Source organism: Notamacropus eugenii, chromosome 4 (assembly GCF_028372415.1).
Source record: "Notamacropus eugenii isolate mMacEug1 chromosome 4, mMacEug1.pri_v2, whole genome shotgun sequence".
NCBI classification, from domain to species: domain Eukaryota; kingdom Metazoa; phylum Chordata; class Mammalia; order Diprotodontia; family Macropodidae; genus Notamacropus; species Notamacropus eugenii.
In genome coordinates, this window is record NC_092875.1 from 347,155,394 (window position 1) to 347,180,639 (window position 25,246).

Here is a 25,246-nt window from a genome sequence, read left to right on the forward strand (position 1 = left end):
AAAAAGAAAGGCTTAGCATGCCTTTCCAAGAGTTACAGTTAACTTGACAAAAAATTCTTGTTACTTTCCCTTCCACTACTGAAATCAGAACGTTATTTACAGAAGAACTAGAATAGGATTGGCTCTGGGATGCCAGGTCAGCAACTTGACATGTTAGTTGAAAGAAGTTCCAGTATGGATGTTTGTCTCATGAGGAATGTTCAGCAAGAACATTTGCTCTAAAAAAGAAACTACAGATTAAGGCCTTTGATCCTGGACAACTGAGGGCTATTCATTCTACCCAAGGTATCCCAGGAAACTTATATTCTTAAAGGGCCATAGTCAATACATCACTTGTAATTCCTCTGAATGGAAATAGGCATTCTTAACCCAACAGGAGTTTTTGCTATTGGTATCTAAGGAGAGAATTCCATCTGTTAGCTAGATTGGCTACTCCACTGGGTTTTGAACAAATTCAGAGGTGTTAAACTCATGGCCCACTGCCTACAAAACTCCTTAGTACTGCAAAACCAGATTAAATGCAATTAGAAAATGTTTAACAAAATAAAAATTCAACATAATTAATGCTAATTTGTGCTTTCTAAGTCTATATGTGACCTGCATAGACATATTTCTATTTCAGTTTGACATCACACGTGAACATTATATCCATATCTCAAAGACTTGGCTCCAAGGTCTCCAGGGATGGCACATTCCTTCTTGTGTCAGATTCTCTATTGCTTGTGAGATAACTGCTCTCCGGAAGAGGAACATAATCTCACAGAAGAAAAAGAAGGGAACAGAATAAGCATTTACATAGTATCTACTATGTTTCAAACATTTTGCTGAGTGCTTTCTATAAATATTATCTCATTTGATCCTCACAACAACCATGTGAGGTAAGTGCTATTATCCCCATTTTGCAGTTGAGGAAACTGAGGGGTTAAGTGACTTGTTCAGAGTCACACTGCTTACTAAGTTTACTACTGAATTTGAATTGAAAGTCTTCCTTACTTCAGGCCCAGAACTCTATCTACTATCCCATCAGTTGCCCAAGACTCTAGGGCTTATATGTCTCTCAGCAGAACATCCCATAGCTTTTCTTTACTTCTTTATTCTCTACAACAGATGCTGTAAATAAACTGCAATTGATTTGATTGTATTCTTTTAGCAAATACTTATCACAATCACTCTACCACAAGATGACCATATGTTTCATGAAATGATTTTTTTATTGTCTTGGGATGCATAATAAAACTAGCTCTACCATCAGATTTATTTAGTTCTCCAAGTAGAAGCTGTGAATCACCTTTCCATTCAGTTGCAAATTCCTTCTGTCTTCTGGTTTCACTTATCATGAGAATGTCAAGATTGTTATCATACTATTTCTTCAGTAATATATCTAATCTCTGGGCACTGAACAAGGATTTCACATTTGGAGTGTCAATAGCTAAGTTTACATTAAGAAACAGGCTAAATCTTGTAATTCTTTGTACCCTTTAACCCTCTTTTCTATCACTATGCTACCATCACTGTAGCAGAAGGGGCCATACAGGACCATGAACCATTTTATAATTTTCCATTTCATGGGTTGCCATGGCCAAAGAATTGGTCATGAACTGGCCAGTCAATAGGTAATGAGCCTCCTTATACTTATCTGGGCTTGCATGTAAATCCCTTTGCAACCTAGCCACAACATATTTTTCCAGCCTTATTAAACATTACTAACTTACTTGCACTATGTGGTTTAGTCAAAGTTTTATGCTTACTATTCCCCTCCATGCTCTAATTCCCATTTTCATGCTTTCACACTTTCTGTCTCTCTGCCTACAATGCACTCCTCCACACCTCAATCTCCTGAAGGAAAGAATGCATTCTTTCCATCAAGATTCAGCTTCAATGTCATCTTTTAATAAAGTCTTTCCTGATTTCTCTTGTTTCTAGAGTCCTTCTTCCCAAAATTACCTTGCATTTATTTTAACCATATTCTATGAACATTAATTTACATACAGAATTTCTCCCCCACAAAATGCACTCACTTACAATGCAGGGCTATATCATTTTTTCCTGTCACTAATGCCTTATAGAATGCCTGGCACATAGTGTGCATTTAATAAATGTTCATTGATTGATTCTTACTGGGACCATACTGAACACAATAAAGTCTTTTGTTGAATTTTAGAATTGAATGACTTGGCCGCAAAACAAGGGATTAAGGATGCTTACTTCAAACATTGCTCTATTATTTTATGTTTCAGGACACCAAATTAAGAAATTATGGATATTCTTATTCACACATTGAATTTAAAGTGTGGAGAAAGGAATTTGAATCTCATCTTTATTATTTACAATCTCTATGATGCTGGCTAAAATATTTTCCTGTTCTGGGCCTCAGTTCCCTCATCAATCAAATGGGTGCATTGACTTGTATAATCATTAATGATCTTTCTGACTCTGCATCTATTATGATTTAATGATCTTCAATGTGAGAAAGATTTAAATGATGGCTATAATTTAGTCTGATGATGGAACAAGTATAAAGCTACATGACAAGATAATGAGATGGAAGGGGACAGTAGCAAATTGATTATAATGGATGGAGGTGGTTGAGTGTTAGCCTTTTCCAGGGCCAGTGACCTGAATTAATAGTAGGGAGAGAGAAGACCAATGGGGTAACCTTCTTAGCAAAAATAGTAAGTAGCCTTTCAGGACCCAAATTGAAGCATTTCTACTACCCAGGGAGATGGAACATTCAGAGGACCTAGCAGAATAGAGAGCATCTTTCCTCTCCTCCTCTTTACACACAATTGGCTGTGAAATGTAAGTCCTTGGATAAGGAGGGAAAATGCTAGAGGCTCAACTTGTCAGGGAATACATACATACATATGTGTGTGTATATATACATATATGCGTATGTATATGTATACATACACATATATACACACTGTGTGTATATTATATATATGTATATATGCATATATAGGTATGTATGTATGCATATAAATTTTTTTTAACTTGAGGTTTTGTAAAAACTTGAGTTGGGCTATAGTACCAGGTTGAAAAAAAAGAAAATTAAGAGAGAAGTTGAAAAACTTCAGCAAGAGAAAGGAAATCATCCTAGCACAATTGCTTTCTAAATTTAGATGGGGGTAAAAGGATTTTAGGCATGTCATCTAACAACTCATTTTTCTAAAGTAATTTGGTTGCTAAGACAATGGTAAAAAGGGAGGGACCATGGATAGCACAAGAGAAAATGTGCTTGGATTTGTCTTAAGAGGATTTGGAGTTGAACTCTGGCTTTTCCATTTGCTACTTTTTTAACCTTGGGGAAGTCATTTCAGTATTTAAACCTGGAGCGGTAGTGGTGGTGATCTTGGGACCAGGGTAATTCTGGAGACACCAAGAGCCCTTTCCTTGATTAGTTTCTTATCCTCAGCCATGAGATAAGGGACTACTCTTTTGTGAGACCTGGGACTCCTACCCATCTTATAGAATGCCATATTTCAATTATCTGGCTAAAAGAGTGTTGGACTGGGGATCAAAAGAACTGGGTTCTAGTCTCTTTGCTGACTAATTCTGGTTCCTTTTTTCTTCTGTAAAATGAGGGACTTGGATGAGCCTTCCAGCTCTGACAGGCTGAGAGTGTATGAGTTTTTGGCTGTATTTGATTCTATCTCCATTCAGACCCACATTTACTACAAACTGAATAAGCTCATTATCCTTAGGCAAATTGCTTCTCCTCTGTAATGTCAAAGATCTGGTCTAGGTAGTTTGTTAGGTCCCTTCCAACTCTTAGTACTGTGCCTGACATGTAATAAGTTCTTAATAAATGATTGTTAACTGATTGACTATTGAGAATGGTGTCCAGATGGTACATCAGCCACATAAATGACTTCTCAGCATTCACCTTTAATATAGAAAAAGTCTCTGATACATGTGAAGAATAACTCTTAGTCACTTTTCATGGGTTCCTAGATTGTTATATGTTGAGAGGGATGAGAATATGGGATTGGAATGTTTCCTAATCTACTTGAGATTGGATAAAAATGGGGACCTGACATGGAGAAGCCATCTAGCTTAAATAGAAAAAAAATTCATTCATTCAATCAACATTTATTAAGCACCTACCATATGCCCAGGCACAGAGCTAAGCGCTGAGCATAAAAAAAGAGGCAAAAGATTATCCTTTCCCTCAAGAAATTTACAACTTAATGGGGGGAGACAACATATATAACTAAGCAAGTTAAAGACAGGATAAATGTTGTTGTTCAACTGCTTTTTGGTCTTGTCCAACTCTTTGTGATCTTATTTGGGGTTTTCTTGGCAAAGATCTTGGAGCAATTTACCATTTCCTTCTCCAGCTCATTTTATAGATGAGGAGACTGAGGCCAAAAGGGTTAAGTGACTTGTCAAGATCACATAGCTAGTCAGTGTCTGAGGTCAGATTTGGACTCTGGAAGATGAGTCTTCCTGACTCCAGACCCTGAACTCTATCCACTGTGATAACTTAGCTGCCACAGGATAATTAGGAAGTAATTAAAAGAGGGGAAGCCTGGAATTAAGAGGGATTTGGAGAGGTTTCCTGTAGAAGTTACCATTGGTGGATGAGGGAAGATCTTCTCAGGAGATTTAGGGGTTAATGAGAAAGAAAGCGAGATGTGAAAACTCTACCAAAAATGTAGGGTAGTAGTCACTAACACGGTCATGAGTCTTTCCAGAGGACTACAGCTCAAATTTATAAGACCAAGTGGCTGACCTTGGGTTTCTTTCTCAAGTGATGATTGAAGGACTTTTGAAGGAGATACTTAGAGCTTTTTCCCCTTGAATGTTGAATGTTAACTCAGACTTCATAGAGGAACAAGGAAATAAACTTCCAATACACAATGATCCTAACATGGGATCAAGGACTTAATTATGAGTATAGCTATGTACAAATGTATGTGTGTGTGTATGTGTGTGTGTGTGTGTGTGTGTGTGTGTGTGTGTATGATCTATCAAGTCATGTTAATTCATTTACATTCCTCATATAAGAAGCAAATAGGGCAGCTAGATGGCACAATGGATAGAGTGCCTGGTCTGGAGTCAGGAAGACTTGAGTTTAAATCCAGCCGGTTAGCTGTGGTATCCTGGGCAAGTCACTTAACCCTGTTTACCTCAATTTCTTTATCTATAAAATATACTGGAGAAGAAAATGGCAAGTCACTACATTATTTTTGCCAAGAAAACCCCAAATGAGGTCACAAAGAATCAAACACAAGTATACAACAACAAAAGAAGAAAATATTCTTATAAACATCGTAAGAAAGTCAAAGAAACCACAAATGAAAAAATAGGAAATGGGTCAGGGCAGTCATAGTTAAACCGGTCCTACAACACACACTTCCTTCGTCCACCTCCAGAGAAAGCCCCAGCACAAAAGCTCTCCCAACTAGTTCTGCCTCTGCTTTTTTATTCAGAAGAATACAATTGCTTATCAATGGGCTATTTAAATTTTCCACACTTGGGCAATTCCTGTATCAGGAGCAAAGCCCCAGTCAACCTGGCCTAGTTATAGTTTCTTTCATTTCTTTGATAATTCTGTAGTACACTAATAATGACTTGGTAGTTCTGAAGTTGAGGTTTAGCTGGGAGATATGAAAGTACAAAAAAAAAAAATCTTTGTTTTCAAAGTGAAAATGCCTATTAAAAGAAAAAAGACTTTAGAAACTTTTAACTTTCTTACTTCTTATTCACTTTTTTTTCTGTAATTTCATTTTGCTTCGTATTTGGGACAACAGATAATCTTGTGACTGACCAGATTAGGTAATTTTTTCCCTCATATGATGAGTTTTTCTTCTAGCCAGAATGGATATGATTTTTAAAAATCACATATACACATGTATCTATGCACACACACATACATCTCACACACATGCATCTATATATACATGCATACACACACATATATATATATGGTCTAGATGGAAAATATTATATATACATATATAAATTTATATGAGCTGTAAATTTATAAATATATAAACTTATCTCTCTCTCTATATATAATACATATAATATTTTCCATCCAGACCTGTGATTTCATTAGCATAGTGAGAACCCTCTCACTGATACAGAACAATAATATCACCTATAACTTGTACTCTTTGATAATTTCCTGGGGACATCAAGGGGTTAACTGACTTGCCCGGGGTCATGTAGTTTGTGTAGGAGGCAGAATTTGAATAGGATCTTCCTTTCTCTAAGCTAGCACACCCCTCTCTTGATGACAATATTTCTCTCTTCAGATTATGATCCCATGTTTCTATTTCTCAGTTTGCTGCTGAAAATGATTGTTATCATCTTTCAACATTGTAAGAGGCTTTATAATCTCCAAAGAAATCATTCCATTTAATGCTTTAATAGATGCAAGTATAAAAACTGGAAAATCCATGTCTGACTTTAAATAATTTTTAAAGTGAAAATTAACCTGCGGGCTTAAAATTTTGTTTTTTTTTTTTTTGAAAATCCATAAAACTGGGCCAGAAAACCCTTCATCTTGACTGGCTAAAATTCCATGCCAAATAAAAATGCAACCTATTAGACATTTTTTCTGATCACATAAAGGGTAGCTTCATTTCGGTGTCCTGGCCTCATATAAGATTGTGTATTTTCTTGAGAATATGATGTGATGGATGACCATGCTGAATCCTTTAGTGGATTAGTAATTATAAACACTGGGTCAGAATGAATGTATTGTCATTAGTTTTTGGTTAGTCCAGGCTGGGAGTTGTAGTTACCCCCTGTGTACAATGTTGGCTTATTGGAGAAGTCAATTTCTTGTTTTCCTTTTTTAACCTATTTGGAACTGCGGCAAAATTCATCATGAGACTGATTCATTCCCTTTTGCTTCCTCAGCATTGTGTTCCATGCCAAGGATAAGCTTTTCTTAGTTCAGAAATAGAACATGATTTTAACACTAATCAGACATGATGGCAAAGTTTGCAGGGATTCAGGCTGATTTCAATATGTAGTAAAGCCTATTTGGTTTGCCACAGCTTTCCAGGGGTCTGATCATTTGTACCCAGCAATACTGTTCTGGGGATGAATTAAATTAAAAAAAAGAGAACAGAGAAAGGAATAGAAATAATCTTAAGAGACAGAACCCTTTGATATGTCACAAGAAAAGAGAAGTGAATGGCAATAATTAGGGCAACTTGAGAAAATAAAAATTTCTGTGGAAAATAACAGGAAGGGAACACAGCTGCTCAGAGAGATTACAAAGAAGTAATCTTTCTAGTGAGAATGAGGTGGAGACCCATCGTAACCTATGAACCAGTCTGAATACTTAGTATATGCATGTGAAATATGAAATGCATATCGATGGCATCATGTATGGAGAGCTGGCTTTGTTTTTGGAATCTGCAAGACTTGGGTACAAGTCCTACCTCAGACACATATAGGCTTTAATGACTCTAGACAAATAACTTGTTTATTCGCTAAGACTAAGTTTCAGAGCAATTAGAAGGGGCCTTTTCTTCACTGATATTAACCTACATCAATGCAGTCACTGGTCACATCCCAAAATATTCACTTCCCAAATAGTCACTAAAAGTTCCTGGGCAACTTGCTTTTCTGTGACAAGCAGTTTGTAAATAGAGTTGTAAAGAATTCAACATTAGGCATAGTATAAACTAGCTGTTTTTGTAAAATAGATAAGTAGCACAAAGCGGTCTTCTGGTATTGTACAACCTCATATTTTAACCAATTCTTTTTATTCCTTTACATAATTATTTTTACTAATGAAATGACTAGATACCAAGTTTCATTGTTTGTTTGTTGCTGAAGACCTATCAGCAGCACCTCACAAATGCCACTAGCACCTCACAAATTTCAATAGTCCTGATCTAGTTAGGGGTCTGAAAATGTATTGGAAAAACTCATGAGTGTTTCAAAATTATGGCCAAGTGGCTTGAGTTTATGAAGATTTTGGGAAAATCGGGGACTTCTAAGTAACATGAAACATCAAGGCAACAAGCATTTATTAAGAACTTCTATAGGCTAAACACTGTATTAAGCACTGGGTATATGAATACAAAGACAAAAGACTGGGAGTTTAAATTCTAATGGAGGAAGACAAAACATAAAAGCGAGAGGGGGGTAGAGAAGGCACTTAGTACTAGGTGTGTTGGAGAAATCCGGAAGATTGAAACTGGGTGGGAAATGAAGAAGTTGTAGGCCTGGGTACTGTCCTTAAATGGAGGTTCTGGGAGGAATGCTCTACCCTCCAATCAGAGGGAGTGGTCCTGGGGCAGAGGATATCAGTGAAGTTTGAGTTCTCAGGCTGACATATTCTTCCAGGATGTAAAGGTTCCTGAGGCATGATGGAGAAGTACAGAGGCATTCAGTCAGGTGGGAAACAACCTCAGCAAAGAAATCTGTCACCATTCTTTCTCTCTACCTTTCAGAGGTAGCTCCTTTTGATAACTTTAAGGGACTTTATCAATAGCCTGTTTTGTATCCTAACAGTGATAATCCTGAGTCTTTGCCTAAAAATTCTTCATTCTAGCTTCTTGCATTGATTTGTATTTTGAAGGATTAGTTTTTTTGATTCTTTTTAATATTTTGCAATTCTGTTCTTTTTTTGTGTGTATATTGACTTGCATATGCACACATTTCTACCTTCATTAATAAATATACTTAGCTTCTTAATAATGGACCATATTCTGCTTCATATGTGAGCTCCCATAGACCAATTCAGAGGCCTGGATTTTGCCCCTTTTCTCACAGGCTGCTTGATAACTATCATCTGTATGATATATTATTGAATATTTATTAGGATGGGGTTGGGAGAGGGATATTTGAGAAGCAAAACTCAAGTTTTTATTCCTTTTATTAAACTACAAATTGCCCAGGGCACTTCTAATCAAATTTATAAACAGTTACAGAATTTGAGACTTGAAAGGGAGATCTAGTTTAATCCATATGCAAAAGTAATCCTCCCATAACAGCCAATTGGTCACCTAACATTTGTCTGAAAATTTGGACCCTGGATCATGAGAATTACAGCCTCCTTCATAAAATTGCACTGAATTCTGTTATCAATGTATCTGCTACAAATATACATCTGGGAGTCATAGCCAATTTATAGTTCAATGACAGAGATTGGAAATTGAAGTAAATAATTGAAAATTGTCTCTTTATAAATTGAAGTAATTTAGTTCTTATTTTTCAAAATGTGCCTGTTTAAGTAATCATGCTTAGCTGGCAGTATTTGACCTATTAAGTGAAGGAAATGAATTGGTATTTCAATCCTTTGTTCCTAGGATAGAGAGAGCTATTAAATTAAGAGTTCATTATGGTTATAATCTCTGTTTCATATCATAATTGTAAATAGAAGTAGAAGCAGGAGGATCCTATGTCAACCTGCTTGAAGGAAAGACAAAAGAATAGCATGAAAAACCACTGCAGGATTCTTATTTTGGAGCATACTCTCCCTGGCTTGGGACTCCTGTCCCTGAAAAGAACACAGTGTAAAAAGGCCCAATATGGTTTTCAGACTGCATCTGTACTATCTAATGTAAAAAGGGAAGGTAGATGTTGATGCTTGACTGACCAGCTCACTTTTCAAGTAGTTTACTAAATTCCCATTGGTTGGCCTCTGGAGAACTGGAAGTGCAGCAGCTGGAAACTGAAGGTCGGGATAATTGTACCTGGTCCTGCTGAGATTTTCTTAACTGCTTCCAGAAGGAGAAAAGGAGTCCCCCTAATCCCTGGGCTAAGTCCCTCAAGAAGGCCCCAAACACTATATTCACTCATATGTAAATAACACTGATTTTGATCACGTTGAGCTGCAGGTCCAGGTGCACTAGTGGAAGACCACATTATATAAACATCCCTCTAGATACAAACCTTTCAAGAGTTTATTATTCTTTATTTCTTCTTTCTCTGTTTCTTTGTTCCTTAATTTGTTCTTTCATTTCTTTCTTTCTTAGTTTAAATCTGGACTCAGACATTTATTAACTGTGTGACCTTGGGCAAGACACAACCACTGCCTATCTCACTTTCCTCATGTGGGAATGATGAGTACTTCCCATGGTTGCAGTGAAGATAAAATGAGATAATGTTTCGTTTAAAGTGTTTTACAAACCTTACAGTACTAGGTATTAACATAATTTTGATCTTCATTTTTTATTAATCTTTATTTGACAATAGTTCATTTATCTTTCTCAGACTCCCACACATCCAATAGATGTATCAGGGATATCTCCAGATCAAGTTGAGGTGTTTCCCACTCAACCTGCTAGGACTATAGGTTGTTGGGCCATTATTAGCCCTTGATCAAATTGAAGTTCTCCAAACAAATTGATGACATTAAAGAGAAAAGGTGAAGGTAAACCAGACTGGCTGCTGGAAAACTGAAAGTGCTGTGGCTGGAAACTGGAAGTCATGATGATGATCCTACTGAGATTTTCCTAGCTGCTGGCATAAAGAGAAAAGGAGTCCCTCTAGTCCCTGGGCTAACTCTTCCAAGAGTTTACCATTTCTGTGAGTTGGAATAACTTTTTATAAGCCCCACATAAGGGGGACTGCTCTTCAATAGCCAATCACTACATTCTATCAGTTACCTTTGAACATTGACCACTGTCCTATAATGCCATCATTTTGACTGGAGAATTTCAATTTAATTAGGTAATGGCCCCATAATATAACATTACTAGATGAGTTATGGAATTCCTCAATTTTATGAGTGACTTTCCTGACATATCAGTTCCATAGGGGGAAAAATTTGACCAATAAATAAATGTGACCATTTTTTCAAGCTTAATATCATTTGTAATAGGGACACAAAATCTTTTAATGAAGGGACAGGTCATGACTCTGGAAGAGAGAGTGGGACTGACTTTGTACATCTGTGCCTTGTTTAATCTAATTCATGTGCAAGTCAAAACATCGCCCCAAGATATAATTGGTTTTCTTTGAAAAGGAAGGAGGAACAACAACCACATTTTTGGGAGGGGGTAAGGGAATGGGCTGGCCCTCAGAAGGCTGATCATCCAGCTCTTTGACTCCGAAGGAATGCAAGTTGCTAGCCATCTTAAACAGTAAAACGTGAGCCATCTCAATCAGGTTTTCCCTGTCTTGTTCTCCCCTTTATAGACTAGGTCATGCCAAACTTTAATGAAAGAAGCAAGGACAAAGTACATACTCCCTCTGGCAAGGTCTAAGTCAAACTGGGTCCTATTTATAGAGTAAACAAAAGGCAGGGTCCCATTTGGGTGGGGCTCTGCCCAAACTAGTCTAGGAATAAATGCTTTGGGGGCCAGGCGGTATGACATTACTCAGATCAGGACCTTCAGTGACTACCTGACGTTTCAGGAATGGGGTCTTGAAAAAAGGAGGGAAAAGAATGGATCACAAATTAATAATTGGTCATTAATATAATAGTAAAATATTAATTTTCCTCAGTTTTAGAGGTGGCTGGATGCAGTAGATAGAGTGCTGATCCAAGGGTCAGGATGCCCTAAGCTCAAATTTGGTCTCAAGGTACTGTCTGTGGGATCATGGACAAGCCACTTAACTGGTGACTGCCCCGGTTTCCTCATCTGTAAAAAGAGGACGTATATCCAAGGGCTCGTGTGATGATCAAATGAAAAAATATTTGTAAAGCACTTAGCACAGTGCCTGGTCCAGAGTAGGTGCTTAGTCTATGCTAGTTCCCTTTATATTTAAATGATTAGGAGAACTGATAAAGGAACTCTATGTGGTCTTTCATAAAATGAAAAAGTTTTTACAATATAAATAATGCTTCTGAATGGGCCTGGAGTTCACTGAAGTAAAGAACTGAAAATTGTCACTTACAGTGAACTGAAGCAACACAGTTCTTCTTTTATTTAATGTTCCTGTTTCAAATTATTCTAGGGAATTATGGTTTCTAATGTAATTAGCATAATATCATTGCAAATTGTAGCATCCAGAGGTCCTCATTATCTCTAGATAATCCGTCTTCCTTCTGTACTTAGTTCATGAAATACTCCATAGTACGTTCCCTGTATTATGACATACAGTTGTATGGGTAGCCCTTCGAGATGATTCATTAGTATCTTGCTGGTTGGTTGTTGTCCTTCATTTTCAAAGAGGACCAAAATGACATCACCATGATAAAGTGAAGTTTCACTGTGTCTGACTGTGGCTGATCAGACTAATAAGAGCTCAGAATGCCCTATCACAGGTTGGGCACAGATAGTCTGTATGAATATTTGGGGTGGATACTCCAAATTTGCACATTCTCATGGAGCACAGCACCCTTTCTGATGTGGGCATGCCATGCTGAATAGTCCTGTGCCAGTGTCTCCCATGTTGCACTGTCAAATCCAAAGTTCTTGAGACAGACCTTGACAGTGTCCTTGTATCGTTTCTTCTGACCATCATGTGATCGCCCACCCCATGTGAGTGCTCCACAAAATAGTGTTTTTGGCAAGCATATATTTTGTATTCGATCAACATGGCCAGTCCATCAGACTTGCACTCTCTGAAGTATAGTTTGAATGCTTGGCAGTTCATGAAATACTCCATAATGCTTTCCTCATATTATGACATACAGTTGTATGGATCACCCTTTGAGGTTATTCATTGGTATCTTGTACATGCACTGTGAACAGACAGTAGGCTATGCCCCAGAATTTACTAGAAGGTAGAAAGTGGGCCCTGGATTGTATTTGTCTAAGTGCATCACTTTCTATAATTACAACTTTTTCTTGCTACAAATACCCATCTTAGCAATGCTAGTATTCTCCAAGTGGAGTGATATGGCTGCAAATAATGCCATACTGTGTTGTCAAAAGAATGAAGATTGTAGGTCACATAAAAGACAATGGAGAGACACTTGATGGGAATAAGTAGGCTGCACCATGTTACCAACCATGATCTACATACAAGTAGACATTATGGAGGACATGTATCCTTGGAGAAGGAAGTGGTCTTGGTACATATTGAGAGCAAGAAATAAGAGATGGACACCAAGAATTATATTGATATCCTTAAAATGTAATTTAAAAAACAACTAGAGAAAGACTCCCAACACGTTGAGTAGTTTCTCTCTGGAGCATGTATAGAAGAATCTCAAGGATTCTTTTATTGTTTCAAATTCCTATGGAAAGTTTTCCTTTTGTGTCAAGTATTGGCCTACTCCATTTAAAAAATTTACTCAACATTCACTTCCACAAAATTTTGAATATCAAATTTTCTCCCCATCATTCCCCTCCTCACCTCAGAACAACCTGTATTTACCTTTTCCTCCAATCTGCCCTCCCTTTTATCACCACCCCCTCTCTTATCCCCTTCCCTTCTATTTTCCTTTAGGGCAAGGAATTTCTATACCCCATTGCCTATATATCTTATTTCCTAGTTGCATGTGAAAACAATTTTTAATATTCATTTTTAAAGCTTTGAGTTCCACATTTTCTCCCTTCATCCCTCCCAACCCACCTTCATTGAGAAGGTAAGCAATTAAATATAGGTTATACATGTGTAGTCATGCAAAACACTTCCATAACAGCCATGCTGTGAAAGACTAACTACATTTCCCTCTATCCTGTCCCACCTTCCATTTATTCTATTCTGTCCTTTGTTGACCTGTCCCTCCACCAAAGTGTTTGTTTCCAATTATTCCTTCCTCTAATCTGCTGTCCTTTCTATTATATTCCCTCTCCTATCCCCTTCCCCCCTACTTTCCTGTGAGGTAAGATAAAGTTCCATACCCACTTGAGTATGTTATTCTCTCCTGAAGCCAAATCCAATGAAAGGAAGGCTCACTTATTACCTCTCATCTTCCCTTTCTTCCCCTCCATTGTAAAAGCTCTTTCTTTCCTCTTTTATGTGACATGATTTACTACACTCTGCCTCTCCCTTTTTCTTTCTCCTAATATATTCCTTTCAACATATAATTTTCTTTTTTAGATATCATCCTTCATATTCAGCTCACTCTGTGTGTCCCTCTACGTACTTACATACATATTCATACACACATATATATTAATACACACACATGCACACACACATGCATACACACACACACACACACACACACACACACATATATATATATATACATATATATATATATTTCTTCCAACTATCCTAATACTGAGAAAGATCTCATAAGTTACAAATATTTTTCCATGTAGGAATGTAAACAGTTCAACTTTAATAAATCTCTTATGGTTTCTCCTTCATGTTTACCTTTTCATGCTTCTCTTGATTCTTGTATTTGAAAGTCAAATTTTTTACTCAGCTCTCGTCTTTTCCACAAGAATACTTGGAAATCCTGTAATTCATTGAAGTTCCATTTTCCCCCTGAAGTATGATACTCACTTTTGCTGGGTATATGATTCTTGGTTTTAATCCTATCTCCTTTGACCTCTGGAATATCATATTCCAAGCCCTCTGAACCCTTAGTGTAGAAGCTGCTAAATCTTGTGTTATCCTGATTGTGTTTCCATAATACTTGAATTGTTTCTTTCTGGCTACTTGTAATATTTTCTCCTTGACTTGGGAACTCTGGAATTTGGCTACAATATTCTAAGGAGTTTTCCTTTGGGATCTCTTTCATGAGGTGGTCAGTGGATTCTTTCTATTTCTATTTTATTCTCTGATTCTAGGATATCAGAGCAGTTTTCCTTGATAATTTCTTGAAAGATGATATCTAGGTTCCTTTTTGATCATGGCTTTCAGATAGTCCCATAAGTTTTAAATTGTCTCTCCTGGATCTATTTTCCAGGTCAGTCAGGTTTCCAATGAGATATTTCATATTGTCTTCTCTTTTTTCATTCTTTTGGTTTTGTTTTATAATTTTTTATTTCTCATAAATTCATTATCTTCCACTTGCTCCATTCAAATTTTTAAAGGTTTATATTCTTCAGTGAACTTTTGGCATCTTTTTTTTCCATTTGGCCCATTTTGGTTTTCAAGGCATTCTTCTCCTCATTGACTTTTTGCACCTCTTTGCTATTTTGGTTAGTCTAATTTCAAAGTTGTTATTTTCTCCAACATTTTTTGGGTGTCCTTTAGCAAGCTGTTGGCTTGTTTTTCATGATTTTCTGGCATCACTCTCATTTCTCTTCCCAATTTTTCCTCTATTTCTGTTACTTGATTTTCAAAATCCTTTTTGAGCACTTCTATGACCTGAGACCAATTCATATTTTTCTTAGAGGCTTTGGATGCAGGAGCTTTGACTTTGTTGCCTTCTGGTTGTATGTTTTGATCTTCCTTATCACCAATGATGTAAGAAAAATACCTTTTCATTGAGAAAGTAAGAATCTGTTTTTCTATTGCCCCCCCCCCCCAACCTTTGCTCATTTTCTCAGCCAATTACTTGACTTTTGAGTTCTTTGTTAAGTGGAGGGCACCAGAAACAACTGCTTCCTCAGCGCTGGCTGCTGCCACCCTGGGCTAAGGCCAGACCATGCTCCCTTCTGAGTCAGGTGAGAGACCCTTCCCACTGACCTTTGAAGCTGTCATTGGCATTTGTGGATTGAGAAGTCTGAAACCCACCACAGGCACCAGTGATTCAGTCCCCTAAGGCCTGCTCCAGTTCTGTCCCCCTTTGTCTGCGCTGGCATGGCCCATGCCAAGCTGTGCTCCACTCCCAGTCTGGTGTGATAGACCCTTCCTGTCTATCTTCCAGATTGTCTTGGGTTGGAAACTTGCTTCAGTATGTCATCTTGTGCGTTTTGCTGCTCTAGAGTTTGTTTAGAGTCATTTTTTACAGGTTTTTTGAGGGGTTCTGGAAGAGAGCTCAAGCAGGTCCCTTCTTCTACTTTGCCATCTTGGCTCCACCTCTACTGTATATTTTTGCTTCCTTCCTCCATCATTCTTTGATTCATAGATTTTGCCCTCAATGGACAGAAGGCTGAGCAATTAGATGTATTTATTTTATACAATTATTTTATACTTATTTCATACAATTATTTATTTATTTCAGACCAATGGTTTGCATGATGTGAATAAGCCAGTGGAATGTTCAGAAGACTTTTTAATCCTTAAAACAGGAAGGAGCAAGGTGTATAGAAAGAGTACTGGTTTTAAGAACAGAAGTTGTTCATTTATTTCAGTCGTGTCCAACTCTTTGTGACCCCATTTGGGATTTTCTTGGTAAAGATACTGGAGTGGTTTGCCATTTCATTTTCCAGTTAATTTTGCAGATGAGGAACTGAGGCAAACAGGATTAAATGATTTGCTCAGGGTTCCATAAATAGTAAATGTCTGAGACTGGATTTGAACTCAGGTCTTCTTGACTCAAGGCCTTACACTCTATCTACTGTGCCACCCAGCTAGAACTAGAAGACATGGTTTAAAAAAAAATTAACTGAACTATATGGGATAGATAAGAGGGATTGAGCCTGCAATCTCCTTGATATATAGATCTCCTGAATACAAGAAATGTCCTTTAACCCCATAGGAAGGACCTTTTCTATAACTTGTAGTCTTAAAGAATTGCCTAGAGCATTGATACATTAAATGACTTGCCTAGGGTCACACAGCTAGTATATGTCAGAGGCAAGACTTAATCCAAGGTCTTCTTGGTCCAGAGATTGGCTTTCTATCTACTACCTTCATTTTCCCTATGACACCTGGCATTCCCAAATGATCTCCCAGATGAGTACTAACTAGCCTTCATCCTAATTACCATCTGAAATAAATTGGATATGTTCATAGACCCAATAGCTATATGACCATGATAAAAATCACTCAAGTTCCCCGAGTTTCAATTTCCTCATCTGTAAAATGGTGGTAATAATATTTGTACTCTCTGCCTCACAAAGTTACTGTAAAATGTGTTTTATAAATGTGAATTATTGGAAATAAGATTAGTACACTTAATGGTTCATTTGGCATAAAAGGTTCTCTTTTCCTCACTCAGAAATTCTCCTTCAGAAATAAAACATTAACTTTGTTACAAGGAAAAGCTTGCTGGACTGTGGAGATAGAGAGGGATGTAGGGCAGAAATTAATGTAATATAAAAATAAAAGGCATACAAAGAAAAAAATAAAAATTAGTAAGCTTTTATTTGAATGCTTTTTAGTAAATATTTTTTTGGACAGTCAACAAGAGGTTTACTTAGCTGTAACAAAGAAAGGCTATGCAACGATGACATAGTAGGGCTTAGATTTTATGTAGTTTAGATGTGGTTCCATGCAGGTTTGCAGGACAGTGTGCCTATTCCTGTGGTCTTCAGATATCTACCAATTTGTAAGTCTTTCAACTTCTTGTGGGTGGGACTTGCACAGAAAACTGTCAAAGGAGGCAGCAACCAATCTAAACCTGGGGAAAGTTTTGTTAACTTTTAGGTAACACCAGTCCCTGTTTGAGGGAAAAATGGAATACCCTGATCTGTTCACATACAGAAACGAAGCCCCTGATGACAAATTCTGGTAGAATAAATATTTCTTCTTCTTCTTCTTCTTCTTCTTCTTCTTCTTCTTCTTCTTCTTCTTTTTCTTCTTCTTCTTCTTCTTCTTCTTCTTCTTCTTCTTCTTCTTCTTCTTCTTCTTCTTCTTCTTCTCCTTCTCCTCCTCCTCCTCCTCCTCCTCCTCCTCCTCCTCCTCCTCCTCCTCCTCCTCCTCCTCCTTCTTCTTCTTCTTCTTCTTCTTCTTCTTCTTCTTCTTCTTCTTCTTCTTCCTCTTTTCTCTTTCTCTCTCTCTCATTCAGGGACTGGGCCTGTGATTTTACTGGTATGGAGAATTCCCAGTCAGAAAGCTCCCTCTACCAAAGCAGATCTACATTTGCACTACAACTTGCAGAGCATTGAGAAGTTAAGTGACTTGGTCAAGGTCACACAGCTAGTATGTACAAGAGGTAGGATTTGAAGCCAGGTCTTCTTGACTCAGAGCCTAGCTATCCATCCACTATACCATGCTGCTTCTCACACAATATGTTACATTTTTAAAAATCCCTTATTGTGATTTCTAGGATCAGGATGTAGATGCAAGAAGATTCCAGATAACATACGTTAAGTCTGTGCAGCTATCTTCAGTGTGATCCTATTTTATTTCTGTCATTTGAATTCAAAATGATATTGATGATGGTATTATATACATGCTCAGGACCTGCTCTATCAAATGGATCCATACACGAGACAGCTTTGGTTGTTCTGTCTTCAGTAGTAACTATGCCTCAGTCAGGCATCTTCTCAGGAAAGAAGGCAGCTGGGCAGATACAAATGCATCAGCTACACCTCTAGCTTTACTACCTGTGTCAAATTATCACTGTATACCTAGCCTGGCTATATTTTCTTCCTAGTTGCCACTAGAACTACTTGCCATTCTTTACAATAAGAGGCCCCTTAGCTTTGGGGATGGAACTACTTCTCAAGTTGACAGAAGGCAAGAAACAAATAATTGTATAGGAGTGAAATAAGAAAAAAGAGGGAGTGATCCCTGTTGAGTCTTCTTCAATCTATTAGGTCTAGTTGACTCCAAGCATAATGAAAGAATGTAGAGAAAATTATCTCTAAAGCTACCAAAGATTAAGCTAGCAAAGGCTTAAGAAATCAATATTAACACCTTAAGTATTAACAGAGAAGCAAAGTGCTAAAGTCCCTTCCGATTCCAAACCTATGATCTGATACTTAGTAGCACTCTTACCTTAGGGATATCTCTTTACGTCTCCTAACCTTCTGCTTCCTTATCTGTTAAATGGGGATAATAATATTCATATCTATACTTAACTGGGTTTTTGTAAGAGAAGTACTTTGTAAATCTCCAAGTGTTATACAAATATGAGTGCTTATCATTATTATGTGAAGTTACTGGTTTGAACAGAACTTTGATTTATTTAATTTTTGCTAGTGTTGATATATTTACTACGATCCATCCACGTTCTGTCATCTAGTTCCTCCTTTTTGAATTTGAATCTCAATCTCCAAAGTGTTGCATGGGTAGAATAAATGGCATTAAGGAGAAATAAATTGAGTTAGATCAGACCAAATTTACATAGAGAGGGCCTGTGCCCTCTGGCAACACAATTTTGAGGGCATTGAGGGATAAATGCTCAGGATGTTTTAGACACGGAAAGATAATGAATAAGAGAAAAAAATCGCAAAAGTTATTCACTACAAAAAGTGTCAGACTAAGGAGAGCAAAATACAGCTTTATGGTGTCTCTTTCAGTAAGGTGTCTTCCATGCACGGGGTAAGAGGAAACAAGTTTTCTTTGTATACTCAACAACAGAGATCCAACTTTGTTTGATGATTCTTTGTTTATTTATTTGAAGTCAGGCATAAAACTTGAAGATGCACACTCACCAATGTTGCTTTTCATTGTCACGTATGATGCCTAGTACAGAGTTCAAATTCAAATGATATTCCCTACAAATGGTGAACACCTGCAGATGCTCCCATTTGGGATTGCTATTGTGCTGATTACATAAAGATCAAGAATATTTTCAACTTATAAGTATAATAAGTGTTATTTGCCAAATTGCTTAGGATAAAACAAGTCAAGGAAAATTATCTGTTTTCCAAATTATGGTTTATATTTCCAGAGTTGGACCTGGCACAAAGTGAACACTAATAAATGCATGTTAATTGACATGCAGCTTAAAAAGATACTAAACATGAACTATAAGCTGAGATCAAAAGCAATAGAAGTCTATTGAATTAAATTTAGTTGCAAAATTCTGAAAGATCCCACCACCCAAGATTCTTCTTAGACCAAAAACCATATTTTAAACATTGTTAGTCTTCTAGTGATGCTATATGGCTGAGTTTAGAATAATATACCTTTGCAAGGTATGAAAATGGCAGGTCACCTAAAGGGTAATAGAGAGATGAATGGCATGTAGAAATATGCTGCAGGATATTACTATTGACTTGGTGGGTCAATCATGTGGCAAAAGTAGTGGATAACAGATAGTCTATAAGCTGTGTGAGTACTTATGCAATGATAAGAAAGGTTTTCAGTGCACAGGGTAGATCAATTCTTTTTGGAAAGATTATAGGTAGATAGGGCAGGAACTGAAGAAGATAAGAAGTCCTGAATGGGTTGTGATGTGCGCTATAGGAGGGCACACCCATATCAATGAGAACCTCGATCAAGTGCAGTACTAAAGTTTATGTGCCTGTGAGAAAATCATCTAGTTCTCCAGATGTGGGTAGTATTCATGAATATTTCATTTGGTATTAATAACTTGCCTATATTGGGACTGAACTGATGACTGGCATGTCAGTAGCATCATGATATAAATAACTGAGCTACTAGGCCACAGAAAGCTATTTTATTTACTTTACATGGAATAGACAATAGGCAAGAATAGAGAAGGGAGTTCCACTAGGATTTCCCAAGAGCAACATTGTAATGACACAAGACCTGTTCTACCCTGATCATGCAATTGTAGGAATTGTAGGGTGGCAGACCCTCCTAGAGAATGTGGAGGCACTCAAGAAAGAGGAGCACATGCCAGATTGGTAGTAAATTGGTTTTATTAGAGTTAATTGAGGAGTTTACTTATCAGACCCAATCCTTCTCAGTAACAAGACAGAACGGTGGATCTCTGAACCCTCCTTAGGCCAGGTCAGGTATTTTATAGAAGAAAAAGAAGGAGGAGGAAGAAAAGGAGGAAGAGGAAGAGAAGGAGAAGAAGGGGAAGAAGAAGGGAAGAAGAAAGAGGTATAGTACCAGGGATGACCTGTGGTCACATGTACATATCCCCATAAAATAGTTGGAGTACCTTTGGTTGTTTATATTTACTCAAGGTAGTTTACATTTTCTGTGGAGTCATTGGTCACAATCCCATGCTCTGACTCCCACTATACAAACATTCAGGATACAGGAGAGAGATGATCCAAGGTGAATTCACCTATTTGTGCTTCGTTTTGAGACCATGTTCAGTTTATCGTGGAAGTTTGAGAGTAAAAACCTACCATACGAAATAGTCTACCATATGAAATAATGAATATGAACAATTCAGAGTAGCATATGTAGCACATGGATGAACTGATGCAGAGTGAAATAAGCCAAACCAGGCAAACAACATGAACAATAATTGAAATGATATAAGCAAAAAGAACAGTAAAATGAAATTGAATATTACATACAAATAAAAAATGAAAGATTATTCTGCAGGAGGGCAAATATTTTCCCAATTCAATAAGAGGGAGGAGCTTTGTGTCTGAAAGTACAGATCAGCAAACTGAGTTCAATTCCTTGTAAAATTCTAGAACATATTATTCAAAGGATGGCAAGTGAACATCTAGAAAAAGAAGTAATTATCACAAAAAGTCAGCTTGACTTCTTGAAGAACAAGTTCTATCAGATTATCTTTAGTTTTTTGAGGAAATTATTAGACTGGTATAGTTATGAATATAGAATATACACGAAGTAGGCTTTAGTGAAGCATCTGACAATGTTATTTCAGAAAAAAATAGTAAGATGTGGGCTAAAGAACATTGTTTTGTAAAAAAGGTAAGATACAGGTTAAACAATATAATTAATTAATATGATTTGTAACTGAGTGAATGGCCAGAAGCAAAAATATTTATTAATAGTTCAGTGTCAGTTTAGAAGCAGGTCTACAGTAATGTGCTGCAGGAATCTGTACTTGTCCTCGGGCTAGTCAACATTTTTAGCAATGACTTGGATAAAGTTAGACATAGTGTGTTAATAAATTTTGTAAATAGGTAAACACATAGTGTTAACCCAGAGTTAGAATCCATAGCTATCTTGATAGATAAAAAATGTTGAAATGAATCCAATAATACAAAATTTATTATGGATAGGGTAATATATTTGTCAAAATATTAATTTCCCAAGTACAATATGGGGAAATCATTTCTAGATAGAATTTTATCTGGAAAAAAATGGGTTTTGCAGGTTTTATATGTGTCAGCTGAGCAATATAGTGATCTAAAAAGCTAGCCTTTTATTGGTCTGCATATCAGGATTCATGAAATGATAATTCCATTGCACTCTTCCCTGGTTGGTCCACATCTGGAGTATTGAATTTATTTTTGGTCTGGGTTCGTCATTTTAAAAATATTATTGATAAACTAGAGTATGTTCAGAAAGGACAACCAGAATAATGTAGGAGATCAAATTTTCAGTTTAAAAGATGCTTAATTTTGGCTTTCTCAAGGAGAATGATGGAAAACTCTATTTTGTGGTAGATTTTATTTTATTGTTAGAAAATAATCAGCCTTACAGAACAGTTTATTTTGAGGTGTAAGAATAACTTGAGTACCTTCATTTTTTGCTATAATACTCCATTTAATTTAATTTTTTTCATCAAAGAGTAATTTTAAATAATTTAAACTGAAATGTCCAGATCAATGAATTGTTTCTTCCTGAAAGCTTTTATAAAACTTTCTTTTTGATTTTGAAACTCTAGAGCTCTATGATTACATTTCTGGGCAGATTAAACTTGTGGCTACTCTCTTTAACAGCATTCTATTGATTTATTCTATATGGTGTATTCTAGTGATGTACATTTTGCTCTCTAATTTCTATTTTTTTTAACCATTTTCATTCATGATTTCCTGAAATAATGTTATCTTTTTATATTTTATTTCATTGTATTTTTTTAGAGACTAATTCATTTTACATTGTCTCATAGAATGGTACAGTGAGAATGTGGGATTTGGAGTCAGAATGCCTCAGTTTTTATCCTATTTATCACTTACCACTTATGTAACTTTTCAAAAATTATTTTTCCTCTTTGGGCCTCAGTCTCCTCAGCTATAACATTAGGGATGGTCTTAGGTGTTCTCTAAAGTCCCTCCCCATCCTCTAGTTCTAAATCTATGATACTATGAATTGTCCTCAAGGTCAATTGCCTTGATTTGTATAATCTTCAATTATTTCTTCAATTCTGGTTCTTCCTTTAACTTTACTCTACTACTTCTTATTGCACGTCTCCATTTTTGTATTCTATTTCTGTCATTGTTTTTACCTCTATTATTTTATGAAACTATCCAACTTTTTGCCCTAAACCATTTATTTTTATATTTGTCTTTTCAAATCCTACTTTTGTTCCTTGTTTCTCACCTTAAGAGACTAATACTACAAATTCTTTACTCCATAGTATATGTTTTATAAATTGTGAACTCTTTCTTGTTCCCTCAATTGTTCTGTCTCTCTGCTGGTTTGTTTGTGGGTTTTATCAAGGTTTATTTATTTTTTTTCTTTTCGGAGACTTTTGCTACTGCTGTTCGCATTTATTTAGTACATTTCCTTTCATTTTGAGGTGATGATGTAGGGCTGAATTTAGGCATAACTAATCACTTAGCCATTTCGAACTGTTGAACAGACATTATGTTGGTTTCATGGTAACTGACTTCTGCATGAGACAATCTTATAAAGGTAACTCTGTTGAACATGGGTATCTACCCCAAGTCCTTTTTTGGCCAGTTATTTTCTGGTAAGAGTTTGAATAGTTTACATTTCTCTGACATTCCTAAAATCTTTGTTGTCATTTCCTAGTCTCCTTCCCAGAATGTCTGGGCCCAGGTGAAGGCTTCAGAGGAATTGGGGTATAGTAGAAGAGAATCAACTTAAGAAATCAAAGAACCTGAATTCAAATTCCAGTTTTGCCATGAAGCCCCTGTGAAACCTTCTTTAAATCTGTCCATCATTCTGAGTTTCAGTTTGCTTATTTCTAAAATGATGAAGTTGGATTCATCTCTAAGTTCCCTTCTAGTCTAAAGCTGTTATCCCAAGTGAGGACCAGGCCATGGTACTTGTGATAAAATAGGGAGGGTAGATTCTGAGTTTGTTCATTTTCTTTCTGTCATGTTGTTTGTTCCTGTTTTCTTCTGTTTAATAATCTTTTTCAATGTACCATAGTTCTATCATTTGGTCACTGAAGGAGGGAAAACCCACATCAGCAAGATCATAAATCTATTGAAGCATGACATAGATAAGTTCTAAGTTAGAGAATTATAGATCACAAGAGCAAAAAGGAACCTTTGAAAGCCCCTAGTCCAACTTCTTCATTATATGTATATAAAAGCTGAGTCCTCAGAGACAGGAAATGAGTTTTCTAGTGTTATGGGTAGTTAGTGGTAGGTCCAGGACTAATGCAGATTTCCACTCTACCCTAGTATTCTTTCTCCTGTAACACACTGTCCAAAGTTTGATGATCACATGGGTCAGTGAGTTTTATGCAGAGAAAAGCTTAGTTATTTTACTTCTGTGTCTCATCCCTGCTAACAATAACAGATGCAAAATGGAAGAAACTCATCATCAAGTAGATCAAAAGATAGTGAGAACATCTCAGCCTTAGTTAGTCATCACCTTTAGTTGTCTGATGAGAGATCATGTCTTATGTATAGACTGGAAAATATATTTATGGAGGCATAATTATTTCAATTTGAAGGAACTTTTCCATTTTAGAGGATTCAATCTAGCTAAATATTTTTAAGCATTTTACCTGAATAATACAGCATAAGCATAAAGAAAATGTTGTTTTATTAAGTTGTAGCAAAGTGAATGGAGTTTTTCATGTGAGTTTATTTTTTATTTTGAGAAATTCAAGAAATTGTATCTGGGAGTCCTTAGCTGCCTTCTAGATCCTGGATGAGTAAGCAGTCTTTCTCTATTGAACTCCATTGAGTAAGGCAAAGTCTCTGAAGCTCACATCCCCTAGGGCTGACTTAAAGCAAGCCTTAGGGCCTGGAAGGATAGCCAATAGCAGATTGTGTAAAGCCTTTAAATCTGGGGATTATACAAAGACTTGGCTTTAGAGAGAGGTTCTCAGATGGAAGGAAAAAAAAATTAATTGCTATCCAAAAAACACTCTGTCAAGAATCCGAAGAATGTGAATGAAACATGCAATGGAAGATGCTGTTAATGGCTAACAGTCTGCTTCTCGCCTACTTTGTGTGCCTCTGTGTGGCAGCACATATGGTATGCCTCCTGACTCACTGTGTAGACAGTCTTCTGATACCAAGGCACAACAGGATGGGTCAGAGGTGGCTCTGTAGGGGCACCCAGTGCATCTGCTGGGGTTTTGCTGCAAGTCAGCAGGAAACCGTCTTACCTGTCGCAACTTGCTGACTTGCTTTGGCAAAGACCTGCTTTGTAGGAATCTGGTTTTTGCACCATCCAAAACAGATACCAGGAAGCTTATGTGCGTGGGAGGGGGGGCAGAAGGTTATGAATAGAGAGAAAAGATTCATTGAGAAATAAAAATTGAGAGCAAGTGAAGTAGGTGTAGGTTTACTAATCTTTTAAAGGTGTTAAATGGATTCTGTGAATAGGAATTGGTATAGGGTGATTGTAAAATATACACACTGGA